The sequence below is a fragment of the Castanea sativa genome, chromosome 1 (genome assembly GCF_040712315.1).
Source record: "Castanea sativa cultivar Marrone di Chiusa Pesio chromosome 1, ASM4071231v1".
In the NCBI taxonomy this organism is placed as follows: domain Eukaryota; kingdom Viridiplantae; phylum Streptophyta; class Magnoliopsida; order Fagales; family Fagaceae; genus Castanea; species Castanea sativa.
In genome coordinates, this window is record NC_134013.1 from 91,101,772 (window position 1) to 91,122,373 (window position 20,602).

General features: G+C 30.9%; 1 pseudogene; it reads right to left on the bottom strand.

Moving 5' to 3' along the window:
• Positions 1 to 4,180: 4,180 nt before the first annotated feature.
• Positions 4,181 to 5,497, bottom strand: LOC142610452 (UPF0481 protein At3g47200-like; annotated as a pseudogene).
• Between the last annotated feature and the right edge of the window lie 15,105 nt (positions 5,498 to 20,602).

A 20,602-nucleotide genomic window follows, 5' to 3' on the forward strand; every position in this document is an offset into this window, starting at 1 on the left:
ATGTCTTACGTAAAAAGAGAAATTGGATTGACATCATAGTATCAAAAAAAAAAAAATTATTGACTACAACAATTAGTATCAAAAACATTTACAATTATAATGCATTGATCTGGCTTTTTCTTTTTTTTCTTTTTTTGAGAAACAGGATAAATTTATTAAACAAATATTTTAGCTTTTTATTAAATTTTCATTTTGATCCTTAAATTTTCATTGTGATATTTTTAAGTGAATTATTGGGCTTAAATCAGGGACGGACCCACTAAGGGGAGGGGGGCATTTTTTTGAAAAATTTAAATAGTATAAAGGATGAAAAAAAAAATCTCCAATTCACCAATATCATAATTCAATAATTCATAACCAAAAAAATCTCTTACGGGGGGTTACAACAATTTATATGACTTTTTAATTAATTGATAAACTATGGAAAAGTGAATTACAATATTTATATTTTTTTCAAAAGATAAAATGCCAAAATTCTTTTAGAAACCAATATTAATGACGTAGCATTGTCAACTCTTAATATTGATATCCCAATTTTTTAAAATCCTCAAACAAAGTTTTGAAAAACTTCATTAGTGTGATTTTCAGTTGCATCCAAAAGCATGGAATCATCATATTGGTGAGTTGGTCAACATGATAAAATCAACATATTAATTCCAATTACCCAAAATCTTGAGATTTGAAGTCCTCCTCTTCTTCGAAAAAGGTTAGAATATCATGTTATAATTTTCAACTTTTTTTGGCTCATATTATATCCTTCTTGACTTAAATATTTAGGTAATGAAGTGCAATTTTTTTTCTACCATGATTTTTTTTTTTATACCATGTCACATGAAATTTTTTTGGTTTATGCTTTGGCCCCCCGAGGTTCAAATCCTAGTTCCGTCCTTGGCTTAAATAGTATGTTTTAAGTGTTTAACATCCTACTTAAGAAACTTTAATAAAAGGAATTTATTGATGACTTTTTTTGACAAAATATGGGACTAAAATGTCTAAAGTGAAAACTTGATTGGAATCTTTTTTTTTTTTTTTTTTTGGATGAACTGTTAGGAATTAATTTAGCAACCGAAGTAAAAATGAATGCAATAAATTGCCACGTACACAGAGCATTGAGCACTTTTAGTAAATGAAATGAAACTTGAGCTGCTGTACGATTCGGCCCCAAACAAATTAATAGATGGATTGTTTATAAAGAAAAGAACCTGTTTCTTTATCTGATCTTCAAAGTTGAAAGACTTGTCGAGAGGTTGGAGATCATAGCATCCACTGTAAGCCCCCCCAGATTTCCTTGTTCATATCATTCCAAACAAACTTTATTATATATATATATATAATAAAGTAAAATAAAACAGCAATATATATATAACAACGTAAAGTGTAAAAAGGTTTGGAGTGCTGCTTCTACACTCATCCTAAAAAGGTCTTCCTCTCATCTGGAAAACAAATAAAGAATGCCTATCTTTCAGGATAAAGCTAAAGAGTTTCAAGCAGAACGAAATGCGATAAGCTAAATATAGTTCTAAGTTCTAACTTAACGAAGTCTAAGACAAATCAAGGAAAGATAAATATTTATCTTTCCTTGATTCGTCTAAGGAATTTGAGACATTCTTAGGAGAGAAAAAAAAAATTATTTCAATCTACTGAAAACGAGTCTAAAAAAATACATATTTTTAATTTCTAAAAATAAAAAATTACAAAAATATACTTAAATTTCCTACAACATCATAAAAGACCAAGTTACCCAAATAAAATAACTAAATTTTAAGTCTGAAAATAATCAGTAAAGGACAAAAAAAAACATTTAATTACGTGCCCCCCGTCTTGACATCTAAATATCCAGCTTCTCAAGATAATTATGCAAGATACTTACTACATCAGAGACTTATCCCTAAACACCGATATGATCTTCAGTCGGGGCAATCACAAGAAAAATGGAAATAATACAAGATAAATTGAATAATAAAAATTATGAATAATATTTATTTGGAAGAAATTGCACGACACTATTTAGACACCTTCTTCCTTCATTTTCTCCATGTGCACGTATCTAACTTAATATATCAACTCCAATACATTTCAGCCCATTATTCTATATGCTTAAAAATAATAAACTCTCTCTCCTTTTTCAATATAGGATTACAGATTTATTTAACTTTTTATCTTTCATATTAATAACTCTCGCCTCCACATCTTTAAATTTAAGTTGTCAATTTTAGTCAATGGTCTTGTAACTGAACTAGCACTTCCTCATACACAAAGTACTTAGGAGTCTAGGTAGGAGATGGTTTGAATTATGAGATTAGCAGCATATTTTAATTATCTCTCAAAAAAATTGTCAATTTTATACATTTTAATTATTTAATATTAAAATGCTACAACATCTCCTTTAAATATTCTAATTCCTTAAGAATTTAAGTAACCCCATCTAACTAGAACAAGAGTTAGCTTTACTATGTTTATGTCTTACGTAAAAAGAGAAATTCGATTTACATCATATAATTAGTGTTCATATTTCATATTTGGATGGTTCCACTGACATCACAATAAAGCTTTTGAGGGGTTGGAGAATATGGTTCTGTCATTCCAATACTCATCTTTTTTAGAGGTCTTTGGATTAATTGTGTGTTTTTCATAGTGATTGTCCCATTTTTTTAGAAATAAAAAAATAGTGTACATGTACAACAAGAGCTTAACAAATTGAGAGACAAAAAGAGAGCATTAGTTGACTTTGTCACATAGATTCAGTAAAGCAGCAAAACAAACAATGATCTGGAAAAAACATACTACCAAAAAAAATATCAAAAACATTTACAATTATAATACAATGATCTGGCTAATTAAATAGGATAAATTCATTGAAAAATTTATTTTAGCATTTTTTATTAAATTTTCATTTTGATCCTTAGAAATTAAATTAATCTTTTGATTTTTTTAATTTTTGATTTTTTTTCTTTAATGTCCTTTTGAAATCGGTGTGATATACATGATACAACCTCTGTTAAAACTTAAAAGCCATTGTGTATCAATTAATTGTACTAAATAATTAATTTACATGACATAAATTGCAATGTCAATAGCAAGAGATAAGATCACATCACACCCTTAGTGTGATAGCCACTCTACAAGTATAAGTGTCTGTAAGGTTATTGATAATTTGTTGAGACTGAAGCATATTTTTTTGTTGGTTTTTAGCTATATTTTTAACTTATGGCTAGTTTATTGAGATTGGTGTGAATGCTCTAAGAGTATTAATTAGGCCCCAAATGTTAGCCAATAGATAATAAAAAAAATAGTAATGCAATGGACACAACAAAAGGTTACAATAATTTTACAACATTCCTAAACTAACATGCCAACTCACATATAGGCTCACCATAATCTCAAATTTTAAATTTTTTTCTATGCTAATTTATTTAGGAATGTTGTTTCCTTAGTATTGAAAAGAAAATTATTTAGAATAATATTACGTCCACAATATTTTTACAACAAGTCCGGCAACAATCTGTTATAGATAAATTTATAAAAATAAATAAATAAATAAATAAAATAATGCTAGAGATACAAACTTTTTACAAAAAAATTCAATAAAAAAATTTAAAAAAAAGTCTCAATTTAATTTAATTTTCATCTAAACAAATTAGAAGAATAAATTTTAAGTAAAAAAATAATTATTTAATTAAAATTATATATATATATATATATATATATATATATATATATATAAAGTTTCAATTTAAACATCTCCTTAGGCCCCAAAATCCCTTAGACCACCCCTGGAGAAAACTTACTAGGCGGTGGCATCAGCAATTTGGGTTGAGAGAGAGAGAGGCGGACTAATGATAACTAAAGGAATTTTCCACTTTTATTATAGCCCACTTGGATCAAACGTTTCAAAATAAAAAGTTCTATTGAGAAATTGAATCACAATGGCAGTCAAAAAGAAGTTCATGCAAGCTTATCTTGTAATATAATATGAATGACGTTAATTAAAAGTTACAGAAAAGAGAGAGTATAATAAAACAAGTATTTTATAATGGCAAGTTCAACTATTCATTAATCATAATAACAAATCAACAAGTAAACGGAAAAATTTCACCAAAAAACAAAAAATAAACAATACAATGAAACAACGAGCAATCCAAATAATATTGTTGATACACGTAAGGTTTTAATTTTGAACCTATTTTTTTGGGAACATTGTATATATAGTTTGTAAAAAAGTGAGCACCAAAAAGATAATAACAGTAATTTCCCAAGCAACTTTGCAAGGGGAGCTAAAATAATCATGTTGCAAAGTTTCCAGCCAACTATGCCAAGGGAAAATCGATTTCCAATAGAACGCCTTCAACTCTTTGTAGACACGATAATAATCAGAGTTCATGTCGGCATATTTCACATTATCAACAAGACTGCTCACCAAATGTCTAGTTTCATCATTGTTGCCTAGCAAATTAAGCATGACCCCCTTTCGAACAAGTAAATTCACATCTTTGTTAGTCTTAATAAGGAAACCTAATCGGATAAAAAAATTTGTAATGTATGCTTTCTCAAAATAATGACATTGCTCCAAAGCCAAAACGTTTTAGATAACAGTCTCACTTGAATTGTCTAATGTTAAAGGTGGCATTTTCAACGCTCCCTTTGTGAAGTTTATATCAAATAAGCAACTGCTTGTACCCTTCTTAAACACCAATCCAGCCTCATACAATTCTGTTGCAAGGTGCAAATGCTTAACTACATGATTGCCTCTTTTTGGTAACTTTTCCGATGGAAGCAGCCAAAAGGTTCTAAGTAAATCGAGGAAGTGTTTCATTTTCAAATGTGGACTATAACTTATGCCTTGAGTGTTGTAATAATCATAGTTAAATGTCATGACTTGAATTAAGGACCTGGAGTAGCTTGAATGAGAGGCATATGCATGGTGAAATAGTTTCTCCAAAATAAAGAATGGGAGTTGATTTTCTAGTAGAATCAAGTCAAATCTTATAGCATTCATCAACCATGTTTCTATACTTGCACCATTGTCTTCACTCATCCAATCACTGAATTAGTCTCTCCAAAACAACTCAAGAATGAAGATGGCATCCACTATAATAATCTTTACAAAATGATCACTACTAAGTCGGATGGTCTCAACATAACAACATCGAACACTTTCTTCGCACTCCTTTATAGTCCTCACTAAATCCTCCAAGCTTATATTAAAAACCTCAAAGCCTTGAATGAAATACTTGAGATATCTCAATTTGCGTTGTTCCATGGTTCTTAATTCTGCATTGCCACGGTGAAAGGGCCCTATTGAAACAACCTGAGGAGTGTAGTGTTCCTCCAATTTACGAAGATAAGGTGGACCCCTATAGATGCAACACTCAAGTGATACGGGAGGCTCCAAATTTTGTAACATTTCTTGAATTTCATTTTCCACGTGTGTACATTGATGTTGAATTTCAATTGATGAACTTGCTCCCCTTTGAATTTCTGTCTTTGCTGACTTCATTTTTTCCACCTATGAACTTCACTTTCTGATTTTCCTAATGATGAGAAAACAACATTCACTAGCATTATAAATATTAAATAAATTGTTCCAATTATTCACTAGCTTTAAGGACCTTGGCTGCCCTTTGAATTTCATGCTAGGAAGGAATAAACACGTAAAATAAAAGTGGTCTTACCAATGCTCCTCATCGTTAAACCTGATTACCACATATCGTGGTCTACTAAGCATTCAACAGACATTTCTTATTGTCTAATCTAATATGTTCAGTATGTGGGTGTGGGTGTGGGTGTGGGTGTGGATGTGTTTTGATCTTCTTTTTTTTTTTTTTTTTTTTGAGATAATGCTACAAACCTTCCTTGAAGTTTATTGGAACTTACATTTTGAATCTCTTAGTTTCAAAATCCACTAGTTTACTCATTTAATATTATTAGGTTCTAAAAGTTTGGAACAATTAACAAATCGTAAACACAAACTTGTCTAGATATAGATCCTAGAGTCTATAAGTATTATTAGATAATGTTCATAGAGATACAAGTCAAGATTCAAGGATATAAAAGCTGCAAAAATAAGAATTCAAAATTTTCCTAGTTCGATCGATCGAAAGACAGGCTTGACCGATCAAAACACATATCTGCAGAATTCTATTTCAGCCCAAACTCTACTTAACGTATTGGGTTTCAAGTAAAACACTACTAGTATATAAAGAAAACCCTAAGCACGTTTTTATAAGGCTTTTCAAAGAGAGAAGAGTGTGCCTCTTTTGTAGATCTAAGGTTTTGTACCCAAAAGCTATCTAAAGTCTTCTACCGGTGTTATTCCTTAAAAAATCTCAAGATTCGGTATTGTAGAAATTGTTACATACAAGATCAACGTCTAAGAAGATCCAAAACCTTTGAGTAGAGTCTCAAAGTCACAAGTTTGGGTGCTTATGTTGCAAAGGCCTAATAGAGAAAGAGTCCATAGATTCGGAGCTTGTATGTGGTTGTGTCAATAAGTTCTACATGTGGTAGCAATAAGATGTTAGTGGTCTAAATCTTATTGTAAACTTCGATTCTCTATAGTGGATTTGCTTTTTACCTTGAGGATAGTTAGGTTAAATCCTCCCCAAGTTTTTTATCAGTTAAGTTTTTCTGGGTGATCATATCATTGTGTTCTTTAATTTTCGCTGCTTTGCATGATATGATTGTTTTGTTTTAACCCAAATCTGAATAATAAACCTAAGTATTTGCTTGGTTAATTAATTAGGTTAAACAATCTAGTTTACAAGGATCTAAAAACTTACAAATATATTGATCCTAAAACTAACCTCCTTTAGCTAATTATTTGTTAAAAAAATCAACCTACATCACCATCTAACCATTAATTCAAATAAATTTTTTACCTTTAAGTACAGAAATAGGTCCCCCGCCCTTTTAAATTTTTACCTAACTCAAGTGAATTACCAACTTATGATAAACCATTGAAGATGATGATAATAACAACTCATAATAATCTATCTATGCATGAAAGTATAAAGTAGCCCCTAAGATTAGATATGGAGCTGCTAGCGGTATTTAGTTTAAGAGGAACCAAAACTAAATATCATTGGCATCTTAGCATCTAACTATCTCTCAAAAAAACATTGTTAAGATCAATTTTCAAGATAATTCACAAAAAGATATCATCTAAATATCTCTCAAAAAAAAACTACACCTATAGAATGAAATTAAATATCTTGTTTAATATAAAGCAAGCACCAAAAAAAAAATCCAGGTGATATATACAAAATAATTGGCTGTAAGGAAAAATAAAATCGATTTCAAATAACCAATGGTAGCTTTTTTTATGTTAACAAATAACTACATGCCACATGAGTTCTAGTTTTCCTTATATATTTACTAGGGTTGTGCATCAAACCCACCAACCTGACAAAACCAACCCAACTCAACTCAACCTGACCACTTAGATTGGTTTCCGTGGGTTTGTAGGTCAGGTTCATTGGGTTAAAAATTTATTTTGAGTCTTGGGTCAAGTTAGGTTCGGGTTGATTGTTTTTTCAACCTGTCTAACAATCCCAAGACACCATATATATATGAGTTTATTTTATTATCTTATTTTAGTTGTTTAAGAGTTATTTTTTATGAATTTAATTCTTTATTTAATAAGATTCTTTATTTTTGATGAATTTGGAAATTTGTAATTTAATTTAGGTATATTATGTGAATATAATAATTTATTATTAAGAAAGTAATTAAACTATTAATGAAAGTCTAAGTTTTTATAAGACATGAAGCATGTAATCACAATCCACCAGTCCAACCCCACTTAACCCAACCCACGTTGATGTAGGGACATTTGACAAGGATGACGCATTTTGTGGTAGCAACTTTCGAGATTTGGCACTTAGCAAGGACCAAGGGATTGATGGCATTCCACGGTAGGAATTAGGAAGAAATAATAGGAGGTTAGTATATCTAGAAGATTATGTTCCTTATTTAAGGTTAATATGCCAATCATGCACGTACAAGGTCTACGAAAGATATTCTAGTATGTTCGGCAGAATTATCAATGATAATGTCCATCTTCAATAGAAGATCACGCATAGAAGTTAGAAAGCAGTAAATCACATCCCTAATTGATTTGCTTTTATATTTATCCCTTATTAGTATTTTAGTTTGGATTAGGATTTAGATTTATTTGCTTTCCTAATTTATCTTTATCTTTATTATGTTTCCTAGGTTGGTTAGGAATTCTAGTCGTGGAGTCTGTGAGGTTCTATTATAAAAGGGTGTGAGGGGACCTTGGGAAAAGGGAGCTTATGTATTATCAAATTGATTATTATATGAAAACCTACAGGTTTTCATCAAGAGTTGTTGTGGCGCTCTTCTATCTCTTCTCTTCTTCTTGATCATGGCTTGACAAACCATAGATCAGAGTGAGTTCAAAAAACCTACCAACCCAACTCAACCCAACCCAACCTGACCCATGCATACCCCAATATTTAATCAAATCTTATTATCTATAATATATACAAAACCAAAGATGAATTTTGGTTGATCTTCTAATATTGTGTCATATAATCTTTTGAGACCTCACTATTTTACATTTTATTATCTATATGTTATTCTAATTTATATTTTATTATATATTTAAACCCTATATTGGAATCTTGATACATCATATTTTCTTTAAATAGTAGAAAATAGAATTCCATGTACAAACATAATCAAAATAAACGTCTATTAATAACTATCATGATTATCATTTTCATATTTAATCAAAGAATAAAGAAGATAATAAATATCTTGTCAAACTTTCCTGCGTATTACACAGGTTACCAACTAATAACAATGAATTTTAGAGGTAAGAAAAATTCTATTTATAAGCATATATATATATAGAAAGATTTAGGTTGAGTAACAAAACTAAAACCCTAGAAACCTAACAAATTTATTTACAAATGCATTGGATTTACACTTATTTTCATAGACCCCATTGTCTAAAGTTTCTATTATTAGAGCTTCGAGAAAGTGAAAAATAGGAGGAGTATGGAGAAAGAGTGAGAGTGGGATAATTTTGATAAAAAGAATTAAAGTTTAAGTTTCCATAAATCTTAACGACTAATGGAAAGGTTGAAATCAATCAAATTTTGGTTTATAGGCTCACTTAAACCAATAACTTGTGCTATATAAAATATATACATTATCTTTTTCGGCTTACAACAAAGGAGTGTTTTTTTTTTATACAAGATAGAAATTATATTCTAATCTAATCTAAGTGTATGTGTGTGTAAAACTCTCTCCTGAAAACTTGAACCCCAACCCTAGCTCCTCCCCCCCCCCTCTCTCACATACCCTACAAGCACTTATATTTGTGAAGTAGCCATCACAATAAATGTGCGCAATGGTCAATAAATATTGAGTATTTTTTTAGAAATAATTACAACATGCTGCTAACCCTGCAGCTCAAACCCTTTCCTCTCTAAACCCTCAAGTACTTTGTACATGGGAGGTATCAATTCAGCTACAAAACCTTTAGCAATAAATAAATATTGAGTATTGATATTAGAGATATTTGGACTCAAGTTCTCCTTATGTAGGGAACTAGATAATATTAATGGCCCACAAAATTCTTTGTTATTAAACGTTACCATAATAGACCATTTTGGATATATATCACTGTCAATTTCTTTAAAACATTTTCCTCTCTTTCGATCCGTGTGTGTATTAAAATACTTAGCATTCTCCACACAAAAAATTTACCACAACTTATTAATTAATTTGAACTCTTAACAAAAATTCGCTAAGCACATATTAAATCAGTAATAGAGAATGGAATAACCATAGTTGAGAGAGAGAGAGTCTAGTTCCTTCTAAAATAATAGAACTTTGTTTTGCCACTGAAAGACGAAATGAAGGCACTAAAGACCTTGGGCCACTTCTGTAGATGAAATCTAAATTTGCTGTGTCTCCAACCCAAACTATCCCATAAATGAATTATATATAAGCAAGAAATTTGCTCCCTTTTTTACATGCTAGGTACCTTTTTCTCTTTTCGTCTCTCCTATTTCTTGCTTTCTCTTTTTCTTTTCCTTTTGTCTTCAAGGATATTAGTTTTTAATTCTTGCCTTTTTCTTTTCTTTGTCTGTAATGATTCTAGTCTTGAGGTTGAATGATCCTTGCAGACCCAAACACAAATACACTACACAAATTAGATAGCCAACTCTTTGGGGGCTCTCATTCATATTTGAGTAGAAACACACGTCTATAATAAGGGGATCAAATTGATCAATAATTTTTTTTATAGGTTTATAAAAAATATATAGAAAGTTTGAGAGGCCAAATAGGATTCATCCAGAGGCAATCAAATATTTTATATATATATGTGTAAGTGCACAATTGTACCTGGACCCAAAAACGATTGCGGGCTCAGGCCCAATGAGCCTTAAACAATAAAATTTTGTAGATTGTGGGCTTGAAATCTAGGTTAGAAGTACTGAGAACTTGATAACAGGCTAAGATCTACAAATACTTATAAACAACAAACAATAATTGTAAATAGACCTCCTCGGACGTAAGCCGAGGACTATCTTTGTATTATTTCTCTTTCTTTATTAAAGATTACAAAAAATCTCCCCTTTCTTTGTTCTAGGTCCCCCCTTAAATACTTCTTTTTCTGATCCTTTGTCCACCTGTTGCTCCAACCCCCTCCCCCTAGATATTTCTTTTCTTAGTGCCTTTGAATAGTGACCAGAAGTTTCAGTTCTACTGTTCAGGGGTCACTTCCCCATTAATGCGGCCAGGGAGGTAGGTGCAGAGTCTTTAATGTGGAGGTGGCAGCCTTTGCTTATAATATTTTCCTAACTCCGGTGCATCTAGAAGGTTCAGGGTTTCCCCCTTTTAACCAATAGTCTTCCCAGAGTTGTGTCTTGACATTCATAATGAAGCTCCAGATTCTCTTGGGTCCGTCCGAGGAGAAACTCACCCTCGGACGTGTCCTCGGACCCTCGGCGTGTGGGCCGATTCGCAGTATCAACAAATCCTTAGCCTAAGAACAGATCGGCCCATCTTACTGTAGCCCAAAGGCCCAAAATGCCTGCTTGAGTCCTTTACTCCCTACAATATATATATATATATATATATATATATATATATATATATATATATATATATATGTATGTATGTATGTATGTATGTATGTATGTATGTATGTATGTATGTATGTATGTATGTATATATATATATGTATGTATGTATGTATGTATGTATGTATGTATGTATGTATAATCCTATAATAAGAATTCAAACAATACATGGGAGCTATAGAAGCAAATGCGTTTCTAGCCTCTTGTGATGTGGTGCAATCATGTTATTGTCAATGTATTTTTGCTAGGCACTTGAAATTTAAACATATAATGTTCAAATCCTGAAAAGGAAAAGAAAAAAAAAACCCACTTTTAAAATAAAATGTAATGCTACTGATAGCTAAAAATAATTAAAAGAAGAAAAAACATCAATTTTTAGTAAGATTTTGTGTCAAAATGAATTCAAATTTTTTATGCTTAAATGAAATTAGGAACTTCAAGTATATAATTATGGATAAAGTTTGGCTACAATCTTGGTTATAGTCTTATATTATATGTAAATTTTGACAAATGCACCATTGAATTATATTTTTTATTTATGTCCTCCATGCTTGCAAATTTTCTAATAAAATCAAAAATCAATATTTTTGTCATTAATCAATTGTTTAAATTGCAAGTTTTTATAAAATAAAATTATGCATAAAAAATGAGTTTATTGATCATATAATCAAAAATATCCAATTGGCATAGAATTTAACTTTTGTGTTAAAAGCGTAAAAAACATGCAATCTAACAATTAGATTTTCAAAATATGTAGCAATGTTAATTCATTCAAAGAAAGTTGTAGTCTTAAGCTACAATCAAATTTGTAGCCAAACATTGTCCTATAATTATTATCAACTTCAGTTTTATCAAAACCTGTAAAGTTTACATTAACTCCATTAATGTTTTTGCAAAGGAAAGGGGTATAATTTATAAGCAACCCAGAAAAAGAGATCAAGAAAGTATTGTACCAAGTCCAAAAGGATGAAGCTTCTTGTTTTACACTGGTATATAAATGAAAACTGCCCGACAGACCGATCCTTTAGCTTTTTTCAGTAAATGAAATAAATAAATAAAATGCTTTAGAACAATAGATGGATTGCTTATAAAGAAAAAAACCTCTCTTTATCTCTTCAAAGTTCAAAGTTCGAAGACTTGTGCGAGTTGGAGCATCCAGTACTGCAAGCCCCACAAAGATTATAGTACTTAATTGCCAAAAATTGCTTGTTCAATTCCTTCCTAACAAACTTTTCAATGAAGAGTCTGCAAATCGTACAAAAATAAATAAAATAGAAAAATATAAGAATTTGGAGTGCCTTACACCCTTTCACTCTCACATTAACACTCAAGTCAAGAACCATGAATTCACTATGGGGTAGAACTACACTCACCCTAGAAAGTTCTTCTCTCACTTGGAAAACTAAAAATCTATTTAGATACCACTTATTGCTGAAAACTAAAAACTGAAAATACTGTAGCAAAATAATTTTTAAATATATGAATAGTGTCGTGGGACCCAGTTTTAAAGAAAAATTTGTTGAAATCCGTACTTGCAGATCCCGTGAATAATGTACAGGACTCAACCAAAAAATGCAAATGCGTTGCTATTCAAACCCAGCCCAACAAGTTCTAAAAAAATGTCTTATTAATTATCTCTCAATACAAAGCTAAAGAGCCTATAATAGTCCTTCTAAATCGACTCTTGTCTTCAGAACTCATTTCCATTCCACATAAAATTAAACCATTATGACGCCTCTTGCCGGTAAGAATGCAAATTTTTTGTCTCATTTTTTTGTGTTCCACTTTATACTCCACTAATCACAGCTTATCAAATATACATTTTACTTTTCTTATGAAATAACCAAAGTTTAAAATAAATAAACAAACAAACACATGACATACCATGATTAGTAGAACCTAAAAAACTAAAACAGAGGATTTGTATTCTCTTGTAAACAAATCCAAAAAAAAAAAAAGACGGCTTAGTTGGAAACAAGCCTTGTGATTTGCATTATCTTGCGGTAAGTTTTGGAGTGAGATTGAAAAAAATACAAATTGAGCCCAATCTACTTGTGTTCTAATGCGGATAGCTAGGCCCAAACAGGATTTAACAACCTCTTTCTCTTACCCATATTTTTACTTTGGGTAGTGACCTAAGCCCATTTCTCTCTCTGACTCGGCACTGTTGTTGAACTGCCAAAAATGTGAAAAAAAAAAAAACAAAACAAAACAAAAATATGGACCTAAAATGTGATTGGGGCCATGAACATTCAACTCGATCTTGATGTGATTGAATGAGTCCGAAGTCTCACTCTGAAAATTTAAACTTTAGAAATAAAATAATCACTCAACATGATTGTTACTATCTCATATCTTTTGGAATGTTGGTGTTGTATTTACCAAAATTTGTTATCTGAATGTGATGCCATCTTCAGACATTACCAAAATTTTTGTTACTAAACTATCATGTTGAATACTTGAATTACTTCAGCGCTTTCTTATGAATTCCTCTCCTTTTTTTTTCTAAACTATTTAAAATGAACCGATATTGTTTGTAAATCCATATGGCTTGTAAATTATTGATAAACATCAATAGTAAGAATCTATTAGGAAAACATCTCTTTCTTTTTCGTAGTCGGTAAAATGAGTTGCATGTGGTTTAGAAGAGAAAAAAAAAAATGGGATAAAAATAAAGACAAAGATATATAAAACAGAAAGTTAGGTCATCGTAATTCATATGGCTCAAGTAACTCATACTAATTATAGATTTATATACTTGTTGAACAAGCATGTTAACTTTAAGTAAGTCTATATTGAGCCTAGAATTAATCAAATATTCTCTAGTATATAAATTCTACGAATTGTGAACATAGACCATTAGGCCAAACCACGTAAAGTTTTGCGTATGCTTTCTTTTTCATATTTTCGTTTATCATTCAATCATCACACATAAGTTTCACACCGCTCTTCCACTCAACCCCAAAGGACAGCTTATTGGGTCTCAATCCAAATCTCAATCCCAATAAACGAAACATGAAACTCATGCTGCATATATGCAGTGCAGTAATGGGAAATGGGAAATGTCAAACGTGAAATCATGGTATTGTATTTGTAGACAGTGGTGAAGCCCAATTTGTTATCAGTAGTCATATATCGTCGTCAAGAGCAATTAGTCAAGTAGAATAAAATCTTATCTCCTCGATCCCTAGCGAAAGCTTCGCATCAAAGTGCACTAGTGGTCCGTACTACGTGGTCGGCATATATGATATATCCATTTACCCTTTACCTCTACTTATGGTTGGCGCCTTTTTTGTTGTTGTGGCATATGATAAGGTAGGTTTCATACTTACATGGTTCTTCATAATATAATTGACTTTAATCTTATCAAACTTGGTACGATTTTTTTATTTTAATTTAAAATTTTAGAATTAAATTTGGATTTAGTTCTTATATGTCAAAATTATTGTTGAGTTAGAGTTATTAAATTCACAATTTTTTAACCATTTAAACTTTGTGAATAATCATTAATTTAATATGGCATAAAGTAAAAAAATCCTGAGTTTTATCTCTGTTTCTATTCTACCTCTCATTTAAAATATTAAAAATCCTTTAATCCTAAAGTTTTTGAGAATCAATAATTTATCATTATAAAAACTAATTCAAAAATATAATTTTTAATCATTCACAATTACTTGTTCAAGCATTGATAACTAATTCTAAAGTTTCTACAAACACACAATAATTCACAACAAATTTCACATTGATTAATACCATAAATTGTTATTAATAGATAAAAAAAAATGGAATTAGTGCTAGGCTTACATGAGAATCAATAATAAAGAAAGGCTCACCTCCAGTTTAGAACTCTCTTGTTTCCTCCCATTCTTAAATAGATGGGTGACATATAGGAAAAAAAAATCAATGGTTAGAAAATAAGCCACTTGTGTTTTCAAAAAATAGAAGGGATTTGTGATAGGTTCTCCCATCGTCAAATTTGGAGCCACCAGTCAATGATGGGAGAACTTGTCACAAAGGTGGCGGACGTGTAGCGCACAACGCATGGATCAATAGTCTAAAAAACAAGCTACGCATGATGGCACGTGAGACAGAAGATAGAGACTGGATTCCTAGGTTCTACATATCGAAGATCAGTGAAAAGATCTGTGGTGTTGGTTTTACAAAAGGAGTGATGAAAACTCATATCAGAAGGGAGGCTCAGATTGTTCAGTGGTTTTGTACCTACAATGCAACAACTATAACTTTTGATGGTGGCGAGGCAATGGTGGAGGTGGTGAAGGCGTCTTGTGTTTATCAGTGATTTTTTTAGGTCGAGTTTAGGTTGCAAACTTAGTGCTTTTTTTTTTTTATGAGATTGATGAGGAAAAATGTAAGGAGAAGAAGAGCAACCTCTTGTGCTTTATGATAAAGTAAAAAGGTAATCGATGGATTTTATTTTTCTTCCAAGTCACTTGTTTGTATAAAAATTTGAGAAAACATGAGATTTCTAAACTAGAGGTGAACTTCTCCTTCAATAATAACCTAACAACTCAGTAGAAATTGTAAAATTTGTTATGAAATATGTCAAGACTAAATGGTTTTAATTTATTGATATAAGAATAAGATGCATATTATTACGGAAAAAAAAAAAGGCAAATTTTAAATTTGATATCATCACCACTTGTTTGAATCTATGATACTTTCACATGTCCACATATATAGGATAGGTTGGGTTGATTTTGTCGGATTAGGGGGTTTGATGCACTCTCTTGACGGCTGAGGTTGACAGGAAAAAAAAATTTATATTTTTTTTTTAGAGAGAGTTTCAACCTATGGCGTCCGCTCTTGATGATGGTTCTTTATCATCAGACCAAGACACCAATCAGTTTTTGGTATAGATAAGGATTGAACCCCAGATCTCTTATGCAACCATTAGAGACCTTACCAGTTAAGCTAACTAGAACCCATATATTTTTTTCTTTTTAACACAGCTGTAGTCGGTTAAAACATGAATAGGAATTGGGAATACATTCCTTCCCTAACAAATGGTAACAATTTCTTTATTAAAAGAAAGCCCTGATTAGTTGTAAAGTTGGGTTGTCTTGTGTTGCAAGAAGTTCCAACGTCCAACTCATTTTGGCAAACAGAAATCTAGCAATGTTGGATGCCCATATCCATGTTTCCTTTAGCATAATTAGTGCGCTAAAAGCAGGTATTACATCATAATTCTTTCATTAATTTAACTATTTGAAACCTTTTTAGTACATAAATTATAACAAGTGGTAATTACATACACGAAATCTAATTTTACTAAAAAAATTATAACAAGTGGTAATTATAATTTGAAACCTTTTTAGTACATAAACTAATAAGTACATAAACCTTTTTAGTTGTAGTCTTATATTAGATGTGAATTTTGACAAATCCACCATTGAATTACATTTTTTACTTATGTTCTCCATGCTTGCAAATTTTCTAATAAAATTAAAAATCAATAATTATATCATTAATCAATTATTTAAATTGCAAGTTTTTATAAAATAAAATTATGCATAAAAAACGAGTTTATTGATTATATAATAAATAACATCCAATTGGCATAGAATTTAACTTGTGTGTTAAGAGCGTAAAAAACATGCAATTTAATAATTAGATTTTCAAAATATATAGCAATGTTAAATCATTCAAAGAAAATTGTAGTCTTAAGCTACAATCAAATTTGTAGGCAAACCTTGTCTTATAATTATTATCAACTTCAGTTTTATCAAAACCTGTAAAGTTAACATTAACTCTATAAATGCTTTTGCAAAGGAGAGGGGTATAATTTACAAGCAACCCAGAAAAGGAGATCAAGAAAGTATTGTACCAAGTCCAAAAGGATGAAGCTTCTTGTTTTTCACTGGTATATAACTGAAAACTACCCGACAGACCTGACCCTTTAGCTTTCTTCAGTAAATGGAAAGAAAATATGCTATAGAACAATAGATGGATTGCTTATAAAGAAAAAAAAAAAACCTCTCTCTTCATCTCTTCAATGTTCAAAGTTCGAAGACTTGTGCGAGTTGGAACATCCAGTACTGCAAGCCCCACCAAGATTATAGTACTTTATTGCCAAAAATTGCTTGTTCAATTCCTTCCTAACAAACTTTTCAATGAAGAGTCTGCAAATCGTACAAAAATATATAAAATAGAAAAGTATAAGAATTTGGAGTGCTTTACACCCTTTCCCTCTCACATTAACACTCAGGTCAAGAACCATGAATTCACTTTGGGGTAGAACTACACTCAATCACTCACCCTAAAAAGTTCTTCTTTCACTTGGAAAACTAACAAGTACTAAAAAAGTGTCTTATCAGTTATCTCTCAATATAAAGCTGAAGAGCCTATAATAGTCCTTCTAAACCGACTCTGGTTTTCAGACCTCATTTTCTTTCGACATAAAATTAAACCGTTATAATGTCTCTTGCTGGTAGGAATGCAAATTTTTTGTCTTATTTTTTGTATTCCACTTTATACTTCATCAATCACATCTTATCAAATATACATTTGACTTTTTTTTATAAAATAACCAAAGTTTAAAATAAATAAACAAACAAACACATGACATACCATGATTAGTCAAACATAAAAACTAAGACAAAGGATTTGTAATCTCTTGCAAACAAAACCAAAAAAATGAAGAAAAAAAAGGCTGCTTAGTTGGAAACAGGCCTTGTGAATTTGCATTATTTTGCATTAAGTTTTCGAGTGAGATTGAAGAATAGCAAATTAAACCCAATCGACTTGTATTCTAATACGGATAACTAGGCCCACTACTCACTTATATGAGGCTAGTGGCGCAAAAATAGAAAATATCCACACAAAAAATACACCAATTTGCAATTCTTCAAGAAGAATTGTCACCCAACGCCATGTCATAGTTAAAAATTTTAAGTGTTCAAAAAGAATTTGATTTCTGACTTTTCCAAATAAGATCAATTAAAAATTTGCTCTTGCTCCTCTCCATCAAATTGAAACTCTTTAGGTGGGTTCAAAAGTGGCTCAATCAATTGGGCTGGGGACTGCCATTGGATTTGGATGATGTCTGACCTGACGCTCCGTGGGCTTGTAAACCATATATACCTTTCTCGGTTACAAACTATGTGGATCAAAATCATAAGGATCTTTGAAATATTGGATTCATCTCCAAGCTATGAGCTTAGCAAAAAACAAAGGCCTGCACTACGGTCTATCTCCTACGTATTTCGAGGACTAAAGGTCGAAGGAATAAGGACTGACTTGGGCTATGAGCTTAGCCAAAAAAAGCCCATTTCTCTCTCCGACTTGGCACTGTTGTTGAACTGCAAACAAAAAAACAAAAAAAAAAAGGCAAGAATGTGGACCTTAAATGTGATTGGGCCCATGAACATTCAATCTGATCTAGATGTGATTGAAAAAGTCCAAAATCCTACTATGAAAATTTAAACTTTGGAAATAAAATAATGACTCGACAAGATTGGTATTACCTCATATCTTTTGGAACGTTGGAATTGTATTAAGTTTTTTTTTTTTTTGGTGGTATGGCTGATAGTGATGTCATATTCAAACTTATGTGATGCAATGATCTAGGTTGTAAGATTACAAAGCTATAGAAGAATACGTGACTTTGTTATCTGAATGTAATACCATTTTCAGACATTACCAAAATTTTTGTTACTAAACTATCATGTTGAATACTTAAATTACTTTAGCCCTTTTTGATGAATTCCCCCTTTTTTTTTTCTAAACTATTTAAAACGTACCGATATTATTTGTACATCCATGTGGCTTGTAAAATTATTGATAAACACGTATACATAGTAACTAGTAAGAATCTATTAGGAAAACATCTCTTTCTTTTTCGTAGTCGTTAAAATGATCAGAAGCAAGTTGAATGTGGTTCAGAAGAGAAAAAAAAAATTTGGGATAGAAAAATAAAGACAATGAAATATAAAACAGAAAGTTAGGCCATCAATCATAATTCACATTTTTGTTTTTGCACCTATTGATTTACTTGCTACAAAAATTTAAAATTAAAAATAGATAGACACGAAGCACAAAATTAGACTCTAATTAAAATTCAATTTAGAATCTAATTGAATTTGACCTCTTCAATTTTTATACTCAATAAATTACTTGACATAAAAATTAAAAATTACATAAGACATGTGGCACAAAATTGAGAATCCAGTTAAAATATAATTGAATTTTCTCCCAATTTTAGCTATTAATATACATATAGATTATGGTTCAATAACCCATACTAGCTAATTATAGGCTCATATACTTGTAGAACAAGCATTTTAACCTTAGGTTAGTCTATAATTAGCCAAAAATTAGTCAAATATTCTCTAGTATATATATCCTATATTGAGTTCATTTTAACATAATAAGTGCTTAGTATCAATATGTAGCCGTCCAAGGCTTTCAAATTGTGGACGAAGACAATTAATCCGAACCACATAAAGTTTTGTGTATGCTTTCTTTTTCATATTTTTGCTTATCATTCAAATATCACACACAACTTTCACATGGCTCTTCCACTCAACCCCAAAGGACTGCTGATTGGGTTTCAATCCAAAGCTCAATCCCAATCCCAAACCAAATCTGGCCCAAAAAGGACCCCATCAATTGACACAGTAAGTACTGCACACACATGCTCAATATAAGTAGTATACAAATACAAGTAATTGGAAATTAGATAAATAAATGAAACATGAAACTCATGCTGCATATATGCAGTGCAGTAATGGGAAATATCAAATGTGAAATCATGGTATTGTAGACAATGGTGAAGCCCAATTTGTTATGAGTCATACATCGTCGTCAAGAGCAATTAGTCAAATCCAATAAAATCTTATCTCCTCGATTCCTAGCGAAAGCTTCGCATCTAAGTGTAGTGGTTGTCTGTAGTTCGCACTGCGTGGTCGGCATACTTATTATGGTTGGCGCCTTTTTTGTTGTTGTGACATATGATATGGAATAAGTGTGGCACAACAAATACCACAACTCATCTGATGACTTGTGGTTGGTGAAAGAGTGTCCTTATATGAACTCTCCACTAATCACAACTCGCCACATGGGCGAGTTGTAGCATTTGTTGTGCCACTTTATGTGGCATAAGACTTACTCTATGAGATGCTAGGTTACAAAGTTATTCATTATATAATTGACTTTAATCTTATCAAACTTGGTACGATTTTTTAATTTAATTTAAAATTTTAGAATTAAATTTGGATTTAGTTTTTATATGGTAAAAATATTGTTGAGTTAAGAGTTATTAAATTCACCTTTTTTAACCATTTAAACTTTGTGAATAATCATTAATTTATTAGGGTATAGAGTAAAAAAATCTTGAGTTTTATCTCTGTTTTATCTCTGTTTCTACTTAACCTCTCATTTAAAATATTAAAAATCCTTTAATCCTAAAGTTTTTTAAAATCGGTAATTTATCATTAAAAAGCTAAATCAAAATATAAGTTTTA